Below are 16,072 nucleotides of genomic sequence, written 5' to 3'. Positions count from 1 at the left end.
CGTACTTGCGAGTTCACACACCTCTTTAATATTAATTTTGGTGATCTCCGACTGGCGGAGTCGAACATCATTAGTGCCGATGTGAATAATGATCTTAGAGAATTTACGATTAGCATTAGCCAGCACTTTTAAATTTGCTTTGATGTCAGGCGCTCTGGCTCCCGGCAAACATGTGACTATGGTGATTGGTGTCTCTATTTTCATGTTCTGTGTGATCGAATCACCAATTACTAGGGCACAATCAACAGAATTATCAGTGGGTGTTTCACTTTGCGGGGCAACTCGATTTGTTATGGTAATCGGAACGGAAGAGTGGTTTTTTGATCCGCGACTAGAGCGATCCCTCACTGTCACCCATTTGCCTTGCTGCATGGGCTCTACTTCAGCCAGAACCGAGTCATGTAAAGAGTTCACTATGCTAGGCGCATCCAAAGCAGTATCTAAAGTTCTAGCACTCTTACTATCCTCAATTAAAGTTTGGATGCGTGTCTCTAGTTCTGAAATCTTCTCCGTCAGCCTAACTGTCTCCTTGCATTTATCACATAAAAATCCTATATTGCAGACAGAGAAGGCTATGCTAAACATGTGACATGAAGTGCAGGTGACAATAGCAGGACAAGACATTACTCACCGTGTTTGTTGACTGATTCTTACTCACCTGAGCTTTTTATGAACTCAAAGGCGCGAGCGCGCGAGAGAAAAATAAATAAATAAATAAAAAATAGCTGAGCGCAGGGGTGGCGCGTTAACAGGCTAGCGAATTACTAGCGTGTTGTGCTAGTAGTGACGGAAGCTAGCGATGTCAGGTTAATCTGAGATGTTGGGTAAGCTGTATTTAGTAGTAAACAACCAGAAATTGTAGTAAATGATGGTTCAAAACAAAGAAATACGAGGCTAAGACGGAGCTTACAGCACCGAAGCAAACAAACTCACAGCAGGCAGCGAGGCAGACAGGAGCAATCCAAAAAACAAAATGTTAAGGGCTCTTTGGAATCATCCAACTGGTTCATGAGATTTTGGAGGGCCATTCCTTGTCGTCCTCTTCCATTTTGAGGAAAAGAAGCTATTCCATGGGGCCCCTGAACACGTCTGTTGAATGTATCCATTTCACAGCCAATTTTCATCTATCTATCTATCTATCTATCTATCTATCTATCTATCTATCTATCTATCTATCTATCTATCTATCTATCTATCTATCTATCTGTGGCAAGGCGGGTTAGATCCCGCCCTATTATTTGTGGTTGTCACCTGAGTGATGGGTGTGACAGCCTATCGGCAGCTATCCCTGGCCTATTTAAGGCGGAGTTCAGGCCACCTGGGTATGCGTCATTATCACGTTTGTTTCTGTGTGGGTGAGCACGCAGCTCTGCGGGAGGTATGTACCTAGCTGTTTGGCTAATGTTGCTGCTAGTACACATGCTCTATTAAAGTGGGGATGTATATGTTTTAGCCAGGTTAGGGTCTGAATTGGTGCAACGTTGCTTTCGGGTGCAGGCTGTCCTTATCACAGGTATGTTTATTCCAACGGACTAATGTTTGTTCTGGTGTGATCCCCGGTAACCTATGCTTCCATCATAGTGCAGCGCATGTGTTTGATCAGATAGAACACCTGTACATTTTGCGGTTTTCCTATTATGAACGAGGCTGTGAGTAACTGAATATTCTGTGGAAATATCTCCAATGTTTGGGCTTCAATGGCAATTTGATGTAAACTCCTTGGGTCACACCAGCCTGTTTAACTTCTGTGGCCAGTAATTTGCCAAGTGTTGACCTCCTTTGTAGTTTGAACTTGTTCTACTATAACTTGTTGATACAAGTGTCTGCGGCTAAATGTGAAGTATATTGTGTTTTTTTGTTTCTTTCAGGAGCTGAAGGCCCCCGGTGTAGGGAAGCTAGCTGTCCTTGCCCTTTTGGTGGTGGTGTTTCCTTCACCGAGTGTTTTACCTTTGGCACCTGCGTTTCCTTCACTTAGCGAGTGTGAGTGTTTGTGTGGAGTGGAATTTGGTGAGTGGTGTGGTCTTAGGATACTCACTGCCCAGCTAGCTGCCCTACAGGTAAGCCTGAGCCTGAAAGTATTTATTTTGTTTGTTTTCTTTATTTTTGGTCTGGTGCACACCAAAGTGGTGTAAACTCGTGCCCCCTGAGTCGACAGTTTTTATACATTTAAAATAATTATTGTTGTGAAAATAAAAGTATTTTGTATTCAGATCCACGTCTCTTGTCCTCTGTGGTAGCGAACCTGTGTGTCTTATGAAATTTCCCCATTCACGTAACGGGGTGGCGTAGTCTGCTTTTTATTATTTTGCTTTTTAAGTGTAACTTTTTCCCTTCCACTACCCTGCCACATATCTATCTATCTATCTATCTATCTATCTATCTATCTATCTATCTATCTATCTATCTATCTATCTATCTAAGCAGCTGTTGTCAGATTCCTTGTCCATCCAAAAATCTCACTGGATTATTACAATTAAAAATTATTGTTGTAAAGCGTTACTGTTAAAAAAAAAATTCAACAACTCATCGTGCTCTCTTCGCAATGTTATTATGTTTTAATAACTCCGCCCCTTTACTTCCTGCCTGAGATGTGTCTCCTGGTTTGTGTGTCCTGAAACGTGTGTGGGTGCTGCAGGGCTGCAGCTGGATACTATTGGAGATGTTTTGCAAGAGTGCAGCTTTTTACCTTGCGTTGTAATTGACAGCTTCAGCTTCAACATTTGCTTCAGCTTCAACATTCGCATTTCAACGTATATATAATATACAGTATATTTTTCATGCAGCTAAATACACATTGCAAAGTTTTTGGATTGATAACCATATTTCAATGCGTGACTGTGTCATGAGTTAGGTTTGACTCTCTCTCTCTCTCGCTCTTCCCACTCCATTCCTTCCCACCTGTTTGCTATCACAATTAGTGTGTGTTATGTCTGTAAATACGACTCGTACTGGAGTTTTCTTTAGTTATTTTTTATTGAGCTCTCGAACGTCTCACATCTCCCGAACAGTTCCAAAAAACCTTCATAACATTCACGTCACTTCCCGTTCCCCCAACCCTTAAAGTAACCGCGCTCATTCTATCTTATTAATGTAACAAACATATTATTTTAACTAAACATCAGATTATTAGACTAATTAACTATGCAACATTTCCCCTCCCCTCCCAGTGAGCTAAGTGTGAAAAGATGTCAAGTAATCCTGAAAGCGTGCAGGCCGAGTGTGCAGTCTGGTAGGTCTGCCTGGTAGTGCTGCAGGTGGAGGCAGTGTTGTTGCTTGCAGAGCCACCGGATGTTGTGCTGGGGGCAGAGGGCACGAAGAACTCAGTAAAGAACAGGGGAGTGCAGCGTCACGGGTGTGATCCACATCAGGAGGACAGAGCACTTTCCTAAGCCGACTGGCATGCCAACGGGAACCATCAGATAACTTGAATGTAACGGGACCTAGCTGCTTTTGTATCTGCTGTGGCTGCGACCAGAAAGTGTGGCCCTTTTTTTTTGGTGTGGCCGCCGAACCCGCACCCAGTCCAGCGGGGAGATTCTTGGAATCCGGGCCCTTCTTCTGGCGTTGTATCTGCCCTGTGCTTTGAGCTGGTGTCCGCACACCCTGGCTTCCACCACAGGGTTTCCACCATAAGAAGTAGGAGGGTGTAGTCTGTGTAAGGGTAACTCCAACTCCCGTCCCAGCATCAGTTTTGCTGGTGACACCCCAGTGGTGGCATGTTGAGCTGCTCTGTAATGTAGAAGAGTCTGAGACAAAGCCTCGTTGAAAGAGCAGCCTTCAGCTAAGTGGGCTCTCAGACCATTTTTCAGCGACTGATTAAATCTCTCTACGCCCCCATTTGACTGTGGATGATAGTAAGCTGTTCGTATATGTTTGATCCCTTTGCTTTGGATGTAACTGGTAAACTCAGCAGACACTAGTTGAGGGCCATTGTCTGTCGTCAAGGATCTTGGCAGGCCCCAACGAGAAAAGAGAGACTCCAGAAAATCAATAATGGAACTGGATGTGACAGAGCCCACAGGTGCAACCTCAGGCCACTTAGAGTGTAGATCGTAAGCTACTATCAGGAAACGCAAATGATGGGGCACGTCATGTAGTTCACCACAGATATCTAGTTGAATGTGATCCCAAGGTTGGGTAGGCCAAGGCAAAGACCCCAGTGGCGGTGGGGGTGATGGGCCAGTTTTCCCGCTTACAAGACATGGAGTACAGTCCCGTACAAGCTGCTCAATGTCTTTGTCCAACCCAGGCCACCATACGAGATCCCTACAGCGCTGCTTCAATTTGACTATGCCAAGATGGCCCTCGTGCGCCATAGCCAGCACACGGCCTCTGAGCTTAGCAGGGATAATGACACAGTGTCCACGGGCCAGGCATGTATCATTCCAGCAAGACAATTCATGTTTCACTCTGGCATATGGCTGGAAATCAGTTGCGACTTGGGCTGGCCAGCCATTTAGGACATGCTCACGTATGGCAGAGAGAGTGGAATCGGCAGCTGACTCCTCTGTGAGTTCCTCCAAGGACACGAAAGCCATGAGTGGTGCATGCACTAGCTGAATAAGATCCTTGTCCTCAACCACATGACAGGAGGCAATGGGCGATGACACAGAATGGGACAGCAAATCGGCTACTACATTATCTCTCCCTGATGTGTACTGTATTGTAAAGTCGTACTGCTGAAGTCAGTCAGTCCAGCCGTACATGCGCAGGGGTTTGTGACCAGAACCGGAAGTAGACATGAGTGCAGTGAGGGCTTGGTGGTCGGTTCGAAGAGTGAATTTTCGACCATAAAGGTAGGCGTGCCAGCGCTCGCAGGCCCATACACAAGCTAGAGCTTCCCTTTCTCCAGCCGAGTACTTTTGTTCTGTCAGGTTGAATGCCCGAGACGCAAAAGCCACAGGACGTTCAATGCCATTCTGGAGTTGTGAAAGAACAGCGCCAGCGGCATTAGCTGAAGCATCACACGTGACCAGTGTGGGGCAGTCGAGGCTGAAGTGGGCTAAAACAGGGGGGCTCGTCAACAGTTCCTTGAGTGTGCGCACAGCGTCTGAACAGTCTGAAGACCAGGTCCAAGGGGCATCCTTTTTCAGCAACTGGCGGAGAGGGTGCGTAATAGCGGAGTACTGAGGCAGGAAACGCATATAGTATGTTGTCATCCCCAGAAACGAAGCGACTTGCGCTGCAGATGAAGGCTCTGGCACCCGATGTATAGCCTCAATATTGGAGTGCAATGGCGAAAGCCCCTCAGCTGAAACATGAAAACCAACGAAGTCAACATCTGGAACTGCAAATAAGCATTTCTACACATTAAGTGTCAGATTATGTTGGCTGAGGGCAGCAAAAGTGTCCTTTAAACGTCGTTCATGAATCACTGCGTTTGGGGCATGGACAATGATATCATCAAGGTAGATGGCGATGCCAGGGACACTGGCCAGGATGGTGGACATGATTTTCTGGAAACAGCTAGGGGCCGAACTGAGTCCAAAAGGCATCCTAGTATAACGGAATACACCAACATGCGTAACAAAAGCAGTAAGATTTCTGCTGTCTGGGTGAAGGGGCCCTGGAGATAACCTTGGCGTAAGTCAAGTTTGGAAAAAATAGTCGAGCCGTGAAAGTGTGTGGTCAACTCCTCGATTGTCGGCAGAGGGTAGCGATCTGGGATTACTGCTTTATTGACAGCTCTTAAGTCCACACAAACTCTCAGGCCGCCAGATTTTTTTTTAGCCACCGTCAGATTGGACACCCATGGGGAGGCGTCGACAGGTTCGATGATGCCCTCTGCTTGCAGATTTTTTAGTTCTGCTGTAACGTCCTCACGCAAAGCCAGCGGAATACGGCGAAGCGGCTGAATTACTGGTTTCACCGTGGGATCCAAGAGAGGTTGGTGAGTGAAAGCAGTTAAGCACCCAAGGCCTTCAAACAGCGTTGGCCATTCTAGTTGCCAGGGACAACTCACAGTTAGAATTTGAGCCCCCTTGTTGTCCAGCAGAGAAAAACCCAGACTCGAAAACAGGTCCAGTCCGAGGATATTGCTGCCATGGCGCGTAATGTGGAATGGAAAGTTGGACAAAGCCTTATTGCCATACAGGACATGCGCATGTATAAGACCGATAACGTTGATTGTGGAACTTCCATATCCGAACAAATTCAGTGAGGGCAGCTGGAGGGGCAAGTGTGGCAGGAAACGTTCATAAGTGGCCATATTGAGTAGCGAGACTTTAGCCCCTGTGTCCAGTAGCAGGGGAATACAAGAGTCTGCTATATTAACAGCGCATGTAGAAAATCCTGCTGAATTGGTGTTGATTGAATGGATAATAGCAGGGTTTGTAGCATTAGCACGTAGGTTTCATTGTGTAGGTGCTTGAACTGGAGCAGACCGACACCATTTTGCAAAATGGTTCAGCTTTTGACAGCGTCGGCATGTTTGTCCCCGTGCCGGACAGTTGAGGGCACGTGAGGAGTGTCTAGTGGAGCCACAATTTCCACATCGGCGCTGACCTTGAGGGCATGCATATTGTATGTCTGCACTCGAACATATATCTGCCTCTGCCCCGTGAATTTTTAAGTGCATTCTTGTATCACACTTACATTCGAGTCGTGTGCCATGTTTAATTTAGCAGCGCACTGAGAAGCAGACTCAATTTGTGAGGCCAGATTTACAGCTTTCTCTAAAGTGAGATCATCATCTTCCAATAGCAGCCGCTCCCGAACGAGTGTATTGTTTGTTTTTTCAATTAACTGATCTCGTATCATCTCCTCTGATAAAGCACCAAAACCGCACGGTTTTGCCAACCCCCTTAAGTCAGCGACATATTGAGCAATCGACTCACCAGCGCGCTGTCTGCGCTGTCGGAACTGCAGCCGTTTCAGCAGGAGACTCTGTTTTTTTTTTCAAAGTGTCGGTCCAACAGTGTGATCGCGGCAGCGTAATCATCCGCATCTCCGAGTGTGCGAAACACACGCTGTCCTTCGGCTCCGAGACAGTGGAGGAGTATGGCCATTTTCCGCTTCGTCGGGACAGCATCGAGACCCATTGCTAAAAGGTACGTTTCAAAGGACGTTTTCCATTGCTCCCATGGGACCGTAGGCTCGCCGGGATGGGGCAAAAAAGGGCTCGGGGGAGATAACGACAGCGTGGGGCAGTCATCTGCCATTCTCGTCGCCAATTGTTATGTCTGTAAATACGACTCGTACTGGAGTTTTCTTTAGTTATTTTTTATTGAGCTCTCGAACGTCTCACATCTCCCGAACAGTTCCAAAAAACCTTCATAACATTCACGTCACTTCCCGTTCCCCCAACCCTTAAAGTAACCGCGCTCATTCTATCTTATTAATGTAACAAACATATTATTTTAACTAAACATCAGATTATTAGACTAATTAACTATGCAACAGTGTGCTCTCTGATTGAGACTGCACCTGTTCCTCTTTGTGTTCGTCTTTCGTGCTATTTAGTGCCTTCCTGTTTTTGGCTTCTTTGCCAGATTATTGTTGAATGCTTCTCGCTCATGTTCACATCTCTCGTCTGTTTTCTAGAAGCCGTTTTGCTTTGTCTTGTCGGACCTGTATTGTCGTGTTGGTCTTACCTGTTTTTCTGTCCAGAATAATCTGGCCAACATGGACCCAGCAAAGGAAACGTCATTCCACACTGCTGTTGAAATGCAGGGAGCTCTACTGGGCAAGCATGACGAGGAAGTCTCTGTCACTAAGCATGCTGTGGAGAGTCTGGCCACTTTTAAGGAGGAGATGATAAGGGTGTTTGATCGCTCCAACTTCGGAAAGGAAGCTTCACGGCAGCTCGCCGCCTTGTGCCAGGGGTAAGCGCTCCGCGACTGACTTTGCTATTGATTTTCAGACTTTGGCCGTTACCTGTGAATGGAACGGACCCGCTCTTTCTGCACACTTCAGGTTAAATGACGAACTCAAGGACGAGATTTTCGCTCGAGAGATTCCTTTCCAGTTGGACCAAATGGTGGAGCTGGCGATCCGCCTTGACAAACGTTTTGACCTACGTCGCCGTGCACGCAGAAGCAACCTCGATCAACTGACATAACCCTCCGCCACACCCTTTTCTGAATCTTGCTCTGTTCCTGAACCAATGCAGCTGGGGAGAACACGAATTTCTTCAACCGAACGTCAACGGTGCATTCAGGAAGGTCTCTGCCTGTATTGTGGCGGCTCTGGCCATAATACTGCTACCTGTCCAGTAAAAGCTGCTACCTGTACAGTAAAAGCAAGAGCTTGCCAGTAGTCCGGGGAATACTGGTGAGCGCAACCTCCATCTCCCCACTTCACAAGAACCGCAATATGCTTGATGCTGTCGTGCGCTGGCGGGGCTTATCATTTCCCTGCTCTGCTCTTATTGACTCTGGTGCTGAGGGAAACTTCATTGATGAGAGCTGGGCTATTGAACATGGAATTCCCTTACATAAACTGTCTGATCCTCCCACTGCCTTTGATGGCCGTGTGCTTTCTAACATTCATCGAGCCACCATAGCGGTGAGTCTCTCTATTTCTGGTAATCACCAAGAGACTTTTTTTTTTTTTTTCATTCCCCTCTAGTTCCTATTGTTTTGGGTCACCCATGGTTAGTGCAGCATAATCCCCAGATTAATTGGATGGAGGGGTCTATTTTTATCTTGGAGTTTGCTGTGTCATGCCAAGTGTCTTGTCTCTGCAGTCCCTGCTGTCTCTTCTTCTCTGTTTTTCAGGAGGAGTCTATTGATCTCCTTAAGGTTCCGGAGGAGTATCACGATCTGCGGGCAGTGTTCAGTCGTTCACGGGCCACCTCTCTCCCTCCCCATCGACCATACGACTGTAGCATTGATCTTCGCCCTGGTACGACTCATCCTCGCGGGAGGTTATATTCTCTATCCGCACCTGAGTGTGAAGCTCTAGAGAAGTATTTGTCAGAGTCATTGACCGCCGGTACCATTGTCCAGTCTTCCTCTCCCTGGGGTTCTTTTTCATGAAGAAGAAGGACGGCTCGCTGCGTCCCTGCATTGATTATCGAGGGCAGTAATTTCAGTCAGATTGCAGCTTCATTAACCGCCCTCACTTCATTAACCCCCCTTCTCCTCCTGCGGGTCTGATCCCCTCTTGCCCTTGGTCCCATATTGCCCTGGATTTCGTTACGGGGCTTCCCCCGTCCTGTGGCAATACAGCGGTCCTCACTGTTGTTGATCGTTTCTTGAAGGCTGTTCACTTTATTCCCCTTCCAAAGCTCCCCTCTGCTAAGGAGACTGCGCGGCTGGTTTTTGACCATGTTTTCAGGATTCACAGACTCCTGACCAATATCGTTTCTGATAGGGGGCCTCAATTTGTCTCGCATTTTTGGAGGGAGTTCTGCCAGCAGGTTGGTGCTACTGTCAGCCTGTGGTCAGGTTTTCATCCGCAGACGAATGGCCAGGCCGAACGGGCCAACCAGATTCTCGGTTGCTTACTTCGCTGTCTGGCAACCCGCAATCCGTCGTCTTGGAGTGAGCAGCTGACATGGGCCGAATATGCCCACAATTCATTAACCATCGTCGTCTACCGGGTTGTCCCCGTTTTTTTGTTGTCTGGGCTATCAGCCGCCTCTGTTCTCTTCTCAAGAACCTGACGCTGCTGTTCTCTCGGTCCAGTCCTTTATCCTGCGCTGTCACCGCACCTGGAAGAGGGTGCGGACAGCTCTTTGCCGAGCCAGAGAACCCACCCGTCGTGCAGCCGACCGTCGCCGCTCGCAAACCCCTAGGTACGTTTGCGGTCAAAAGGTGTGGCTTTCCACACGTAACCTGCCTCTCTCCTCATCTTCTCGGAAATTGGCATCCCGTTTTATCAGACCTTTTCCCATTGTTAAGGTTCTCAGTCCGGTGGCTGTGCGTCTTCGGTGATCTCACTCTTTGCAGCATGTCCACCCTGTTTTTCACGTCTCATGCATTAAACCCGTCATCCATTAAGTCTTGGAGTGTGAGCTAAATGCAAACTAATAGACCTGCCACTTTTTCTTTGTAATGTGTACTTTGTTGTTCATTTAATTTAACTTTTTTAATCAGTCACTCAGTGACTTTTACATATCCATTTACAGATTTTTAAATATAAAATAGTTCAAAGCACTTTGTTTTTAAGATCTAGTGTAGCAGATCTATTTCGCCAAAATTACAGAAAAACGAGTTCTGTGATGAAACTCATTGTGCAGGCTGATAAGTCCCTACCCCAATCAGATTGCAGTCACATAATTCTCTATAGGGCACAGCTGATTGGTTCCCGCTGTATCAATAGCCTATGAGCTTGCTGACAGTGCCAACATTCAAATGCTGCCAGTGCCAACATTAATTCAGCTTGGGTTGAAAAAAACAAACAAAAAACTAGCTTATATGGATAGTTCACCCAAAAATGAAAATTAGCCAATGATTTACCCACCCTCAAGTCATCCTAGGTGTATGACATTCTTCTTTCAGATGAATACAATCGGAGTTATATTAAAAAATGTCCTGGCTCTTCCAAGCTGTATAATGGCAGTGAATGGCTGTTTCTGTTTTGAAGTCCATAAAAGTGCATCTATTCATCATAAAAGTGAGGCTAATTTTCATTTTTGGTTGAACTATCCATAAGTGCGTCATTAAGTATTTCCCTTTAACTGTTAAGTGTTCTATTAAGAGCTCTGTTATGCATTGCAATTAAGTCCTTGGTAAGTAACCATTTCACCCAAAACAATTTAATTTAAATAATTTACTGAACTCAAACATTTTTGTGCTGTGGAGCAGAATTTCATAACACTGGGTAAAAAGCGGCGCTAATCCCACTTCTAAATTAAGTGTATAACATTTCTCTACCCGCAGTTAAACTCTGGGTTTAGAACATCTGTAGCCCGGGGTTAAGTGCTGTTTGAAAATCCCTTCTATGGTGTGCAACCCCTTTTAATTATCTCCATCAAATATTGTAATGCATCTGTATAGTTGTAGTAAAGGTTAAAATGGTTTAAAAGTTAGTTTTAGTAAAACACAATGTTTTACCAGAAAACATTGTGAAATGCTTTGTATAAACTCTTAGGTAGCCTAAGGGTGACAGTTAAAGGTTGTATCAGCGATTCCAGGCCCAAACATAAATGATCACATTCATCTAATCTTTCCTAACGATCCGCTAGCTGCCCGCCCCATAAGCATGCCGTCAAAAAAAACGTGTCTCTGTAGGCAGCCTAGGCTCTGAAATCTGCACACAAAAACAGTTGGTTTCACCACCACTCAAAACCAAAATAAATAGTGTTCCAACCAATCACCGACAGGGATGGGTGTGAGGTTTTCGCGTGCAGCCGTCATAGGCAGCCGTGCATGAGCGCAAAAACTCACAACACCCACCCCTGCCTAGGCTGCCTACAGAGACGTGTTTTTTTGACGGCATGCTTATGGGGCGGGCAGCTAGCGGATCGTTAGGAAAGATTAGATGAATGTGATCATTTATGTTTGGGCCTGAAATTGCTGATACAACCTTTAAGAGTTTTTTTTGCAATTCTGTACATGTAAAGGCCTTCTGGTTTAAAATGCATTTCTCCCCTAAAATAAAGCTGCAGATGCAGACGCAAAGCATACAATTACTGCACGAGACATTTCACACATCTAAAAATGTACAGATAATTTGTCGTTGCATAAAAACGTCTGACCCTGTGAGCACTCCCCTAAATGTCAGTGGTAATTGCTCTCCCTAAAACCCCCCTGTGACACGAGCAGAGCACTGAGGTAATTTCAGGCTCCAGACAGCCTCTGCACACTTAGAGAAACACAGCGGACGAGAAAGAACACTTAAGTCAGAGTTTATTTCAGAGTGCATTTCCCAGAAATGTTGCAACTGATGCCATGTAGATGAAAAAGAAGATGAAGATGAAACCGTATGATACACACTGAATTAATTGCCTGTGAGCTTCACAACTGTTCAAATGTGAGGGCTGTAGTACACTGGATTGATAATGACATTTCTGAACATTCTGAATAGATCAAATATGAGCAGTTTTGTTAAGTTTTATGCTGTACAGAAAAAGAAAGTGTGAGGCTCCCTTTCAAGTGGAACTCAATGCTGCATCATGACATTGACACTATGTTGGAATCAGAAATGGCATAGACACGTGCTTCATACACCGACTCATGTGGAGGCGCTGATTCCAATTCTGAGTCAATAAACTGATGCCAAAAAAGCGCCTTGGCAGCTTCTTTGTCTTTAGAAGCCGTATGTTTAATGAGTGTGTGTCTGCAGTCCTCCATTTAATCAGTCAGGAGTTAGTCTGTACAATGGCAGGGTTGAGTAATAGGAAATGTGTGACACCATGCCCCCGCTTTATCACAGTGGATGATTCACACCAGTTCTGCGTGATGTGTATGAGAGAAGCATACGAGTTCAGCTTTCGACGGGGCTAACTGTAAGCATTTCGATCGCTTTACCTGCTGCAAACCCTGATCTCGCTTGCCCCTTTTCTTGAGGGAAGAGGGTCGAGCCTAAGCACCCCATTGGCTTGGGTCCCGCAACTGTTGATGCAGCGCGGTGACTCATGGGGATCGCGGGTTGAGATGGTATAGGTGGCAAGTGATCATGCTCTCTAAATTGGATGACTGCTTCCTCACATCAACATGAGTTCAGCCTCCTCGCCGTCATCTTGCGTTCTTTCCAGATCTCCACACTAAGGTGTCGAGATCGTGGAAGAATTCATACTCTGCTCATGGTCATACACAAGCATCATCAACATACTCTATGGTAATCGGTATGCGCAATCAGGGGTATGGGGGGATGCCAAAGGTGGAGAAGACGCTCACGGGCTAAATCTCCCCTTCATCAGTGCCGTCGTGGAGGAAACCTACTTTGCCCACTAAGGGCCAGATTTATAAAACAGGGCAAATTAGCGTGAGAGCGCAATAAAAAAGTGCAGAAGTAAAGTTCTGCGAGTGATCTACTGACGACGTGCAATTTAAAGAACACAGACGAAGCCGGATCATTTCCATAATGACCAACACAATCTACCAAGAGCAGCGCAAACTAGCGTCTGGTTTAAGACATGCTTTTTTGTGCGGTAAATAATATCGCAAATACCAGTAAGTTGACTAGCGCAAATCTTAGTAAATCACCTTACATGATTAATTTAAATTTAAATACCATAAATTTTGTATCTGAATTTTCAGTGAAAAATTAGCACTGAAAAGGCATGGACAGGGTTATTTTTGCAGCGGACATTATTGCAATATGCAATATATTTGAACAAAGAAGTCAAAACGGTACAGATAGAAGGCTGTTCTAATGTTACGTCATCTTACCCGAGTGTTCCTTGGCAAATATTTAAATATTAATATGAGCAGAGTGGGATAAAGAATGTGTTTAGCAGGATTGATATTCAAAACGGTAAGCACGCACTGCTTTGTTTACGGTTTGTGTATCTGCAGCCTGCAGCGTCGGTTTCCCTTTTTGAATGACGAATATAGATTAAAATATCTGCAGAAATAGACAGTTGTCTCATTTACACGCAGGTGCAGAACACGCATTCTAGCTGACAGTCGGCTGTAGTTCTCTCGGTGTGTTCAAGTGCAGCTTTTTTCCCCCGACTCAGGCGACGCGAGGCGACAACACATTCTTTGCCGTCGGTTTGGTGTGTCCCTACCTTAAGCGTTAAAGTGTCATGAAGAGTTAAAGTGTCTGTTTTAGGCTGGTCGGTCACACCTAGGTCCTGGAATCCTAGGTCATAGGAGTTGGAAAACAGTCTCAAAAAAGGGAGTGTAAACTGTGGAAAAGTGGGAGTGTAGAGGTTGGGAAGAGGTTAGACAACAACCAATAAAACACAGACCTGCTACACACTAATTATACAGACACATGAATATTAAAATATGACCTTGGAGACAGAAAAAAACAGAGTTGAGGGTTAAAAATCTAACCCTATATAACAAACTGCCAAAACGAGGGAGAATTGTCAGTCTACATCCTTGTCTTCTGTGTATCAGAATAATCCATCGTGTCATCGTGTTCATGATCAGACACAACAGCTGTATCAGTGTCCTTATTTGCACATATATATCATTTGAAGAAAACTTGATCAAATATGTGCATATACACGGAGCTGGTTCATGTTTAGAGCACTAGAAGAATATATGAAATATGTCCATAAAAACTTGAAACAAGCTTGCTCTAGTCCGTATATGAACAATATGATCCGCGTTGCGAGTGTTGTTGAACTCATCGCAGCATTCAGGGCAAAAAACGCTCTCATGTGTGCGCTGCTGTTGAATTCTCCACTGTAATGCGATCTCATGTGTAATACAGCGCAGTGATTGGATTGAACGAGCTCTTTCTCATGAATATATGCAGAGAGTCGCTCAGGGCCAGTTGACGTAGAATCGTGCCCGCAGCTAGTCACACACACTGAAGGAGTGCTTCTACCTCACATTCCGAGAAGAACGAAATTGCTTGAAAAAAGCAAAAATAACCAGTTCTCTTACGAGAGGTTCTCTCGTATTGCGTAAGTTGCTTACGCTACGGATAAAGTCATCTTTTCTCGAGATATGAAGCCAAAAAATTATCTTTAATTTTTTATTGATTGTCAATGCGGTGCAGCAGCAAGCAGACCTAGAGCAGGCTATCTAGCGCGCTCATTGGCTGCTCTGCGGCAACTGCGGCAACTGCAGCAGCCTACCACTGAGCCTGGTGTCACAGCCTGCCAAAATGGGAGTGGCTTAGCGTATATAAGGAAGGGCTCGGGGGCTGCTACCCTGATTTTCGTCTCTTCAGCGAAGCCGCCGTCGAAGTAAGCGATCAAGCAAGCCAAGGAAAGAGTCTGAGGAAGCCGGTTGTCTTCGCCGCCTTCAGCCATCCGTGCCTGCTTCGCTATCCGGCGACAGTATCCTTTTTGCTGTGCTTCTATTGTGTGCTCACCGCCGCGACACACTTTCCTAAAGAGCGTGAGGCATTTGTTTCAAAATTCCTCGCATTTCCTGTGGCTCTTACCGAGCCCCGCTCAGCGACAGAGACCGCCACGTGATCTACGCTCTCTGCCTGGGACGAGACCACGCAGCCCTCGCGCTGTCTTCGGGGGGCTGCGAGTATTGCGAAGAACTGCCGATGTCGACCCTGCGGGCTCGACTTGCCTTGTTTGATGCTGAAGCTGTCACTCCGCCTGCCTCTGCTGGGCCGCGCAAGAAGAAGCGCCGCTCACAGAGGCCACCGGAGCCCGATGTGCCAGCCAAGTGCTTGCCGGAACCCCTCCCGCGAGCCTCGCTCTCTCCTTCTCCGCCCCCCTTTCCCGACGCGCAGCGGCCGGCTCCCGCCCGCACTGCCGTCGCCTCAAGGGGTGAAGCAGACGAAGATGCCATCGGTGACAGCTGCTCCCTCTTGGCCTCGGACAGTGAAGAGTGGTCCGGATCACACCGCTCCACCTCCTCTTCGACCCGGGAGTCTGGCCGGGCCCGCACCAGTGTCGATTATACCCCGTCACAGGCCATTCTTGAGATTCGCCTTCGACGGTCAGGTATATCAATACACCGTCCTGCCGTTCGGCCTGTCTTTAGCACCCCGTACATTCACGAAGTGCATGGACGCGGCCCTCGCTCCCCTGAGAAGACGGTATGCGAATCTTGAACTATTTGGACGACTGGCTGATACTGGCGCAGTCAGAGATAGAGCTCATATCTCACAGAACAGCGCTTCTCAGCCATCTGGAAAGTCTGGGTCTCTCGGTCGACTGGACCAAGAGCTCATTACTGCCCCGTCAGTCAATCTCTTTTCTGGGAATAGAACTGGACTCGGTGGCTATGACGGCCAGATTGTCGACACAGCGCGCGCCGTATTCGACATCTCACCGCGTCTTTCCAGAAGGGCAGTCGGGTTCACAAAATGTTGGGCCACATGGCCGCAGCTGCAGCAGTGCTCCAGCTGGGCTTACTGCGCATGCGCCCACTACAACGCTGGCTGAAAGCGCGAGTGCCTCACCGAGCCTGGACTGCCGGCGGCTCGCGAATCAGTGTGAATCAGGGCTGCGTTTCAGCCCTGCAGCCCTGGTTGGCGGCCGAATGGTACCAGTTGGGTGTGACAATGGGAGTCATCTCGCACCGGAAAATGATCT

The sequence above is a fragment of the Abramis brama genome (assembly GCF_963993115.1).
Source record: "Abramis brama genome assembly, chromosome: 8".
NCBI classification, from domain to species: Eukaryota; Metazoa; Chordata; class Actinopteri; order Cypriniformes; family Leuciscidae; genus Abramis; species Abramis brama.
The sequence above is the reverse complement of the archived record's forward strand: the minus strand, read 5'-3'. Positions refer to the sequence as shown.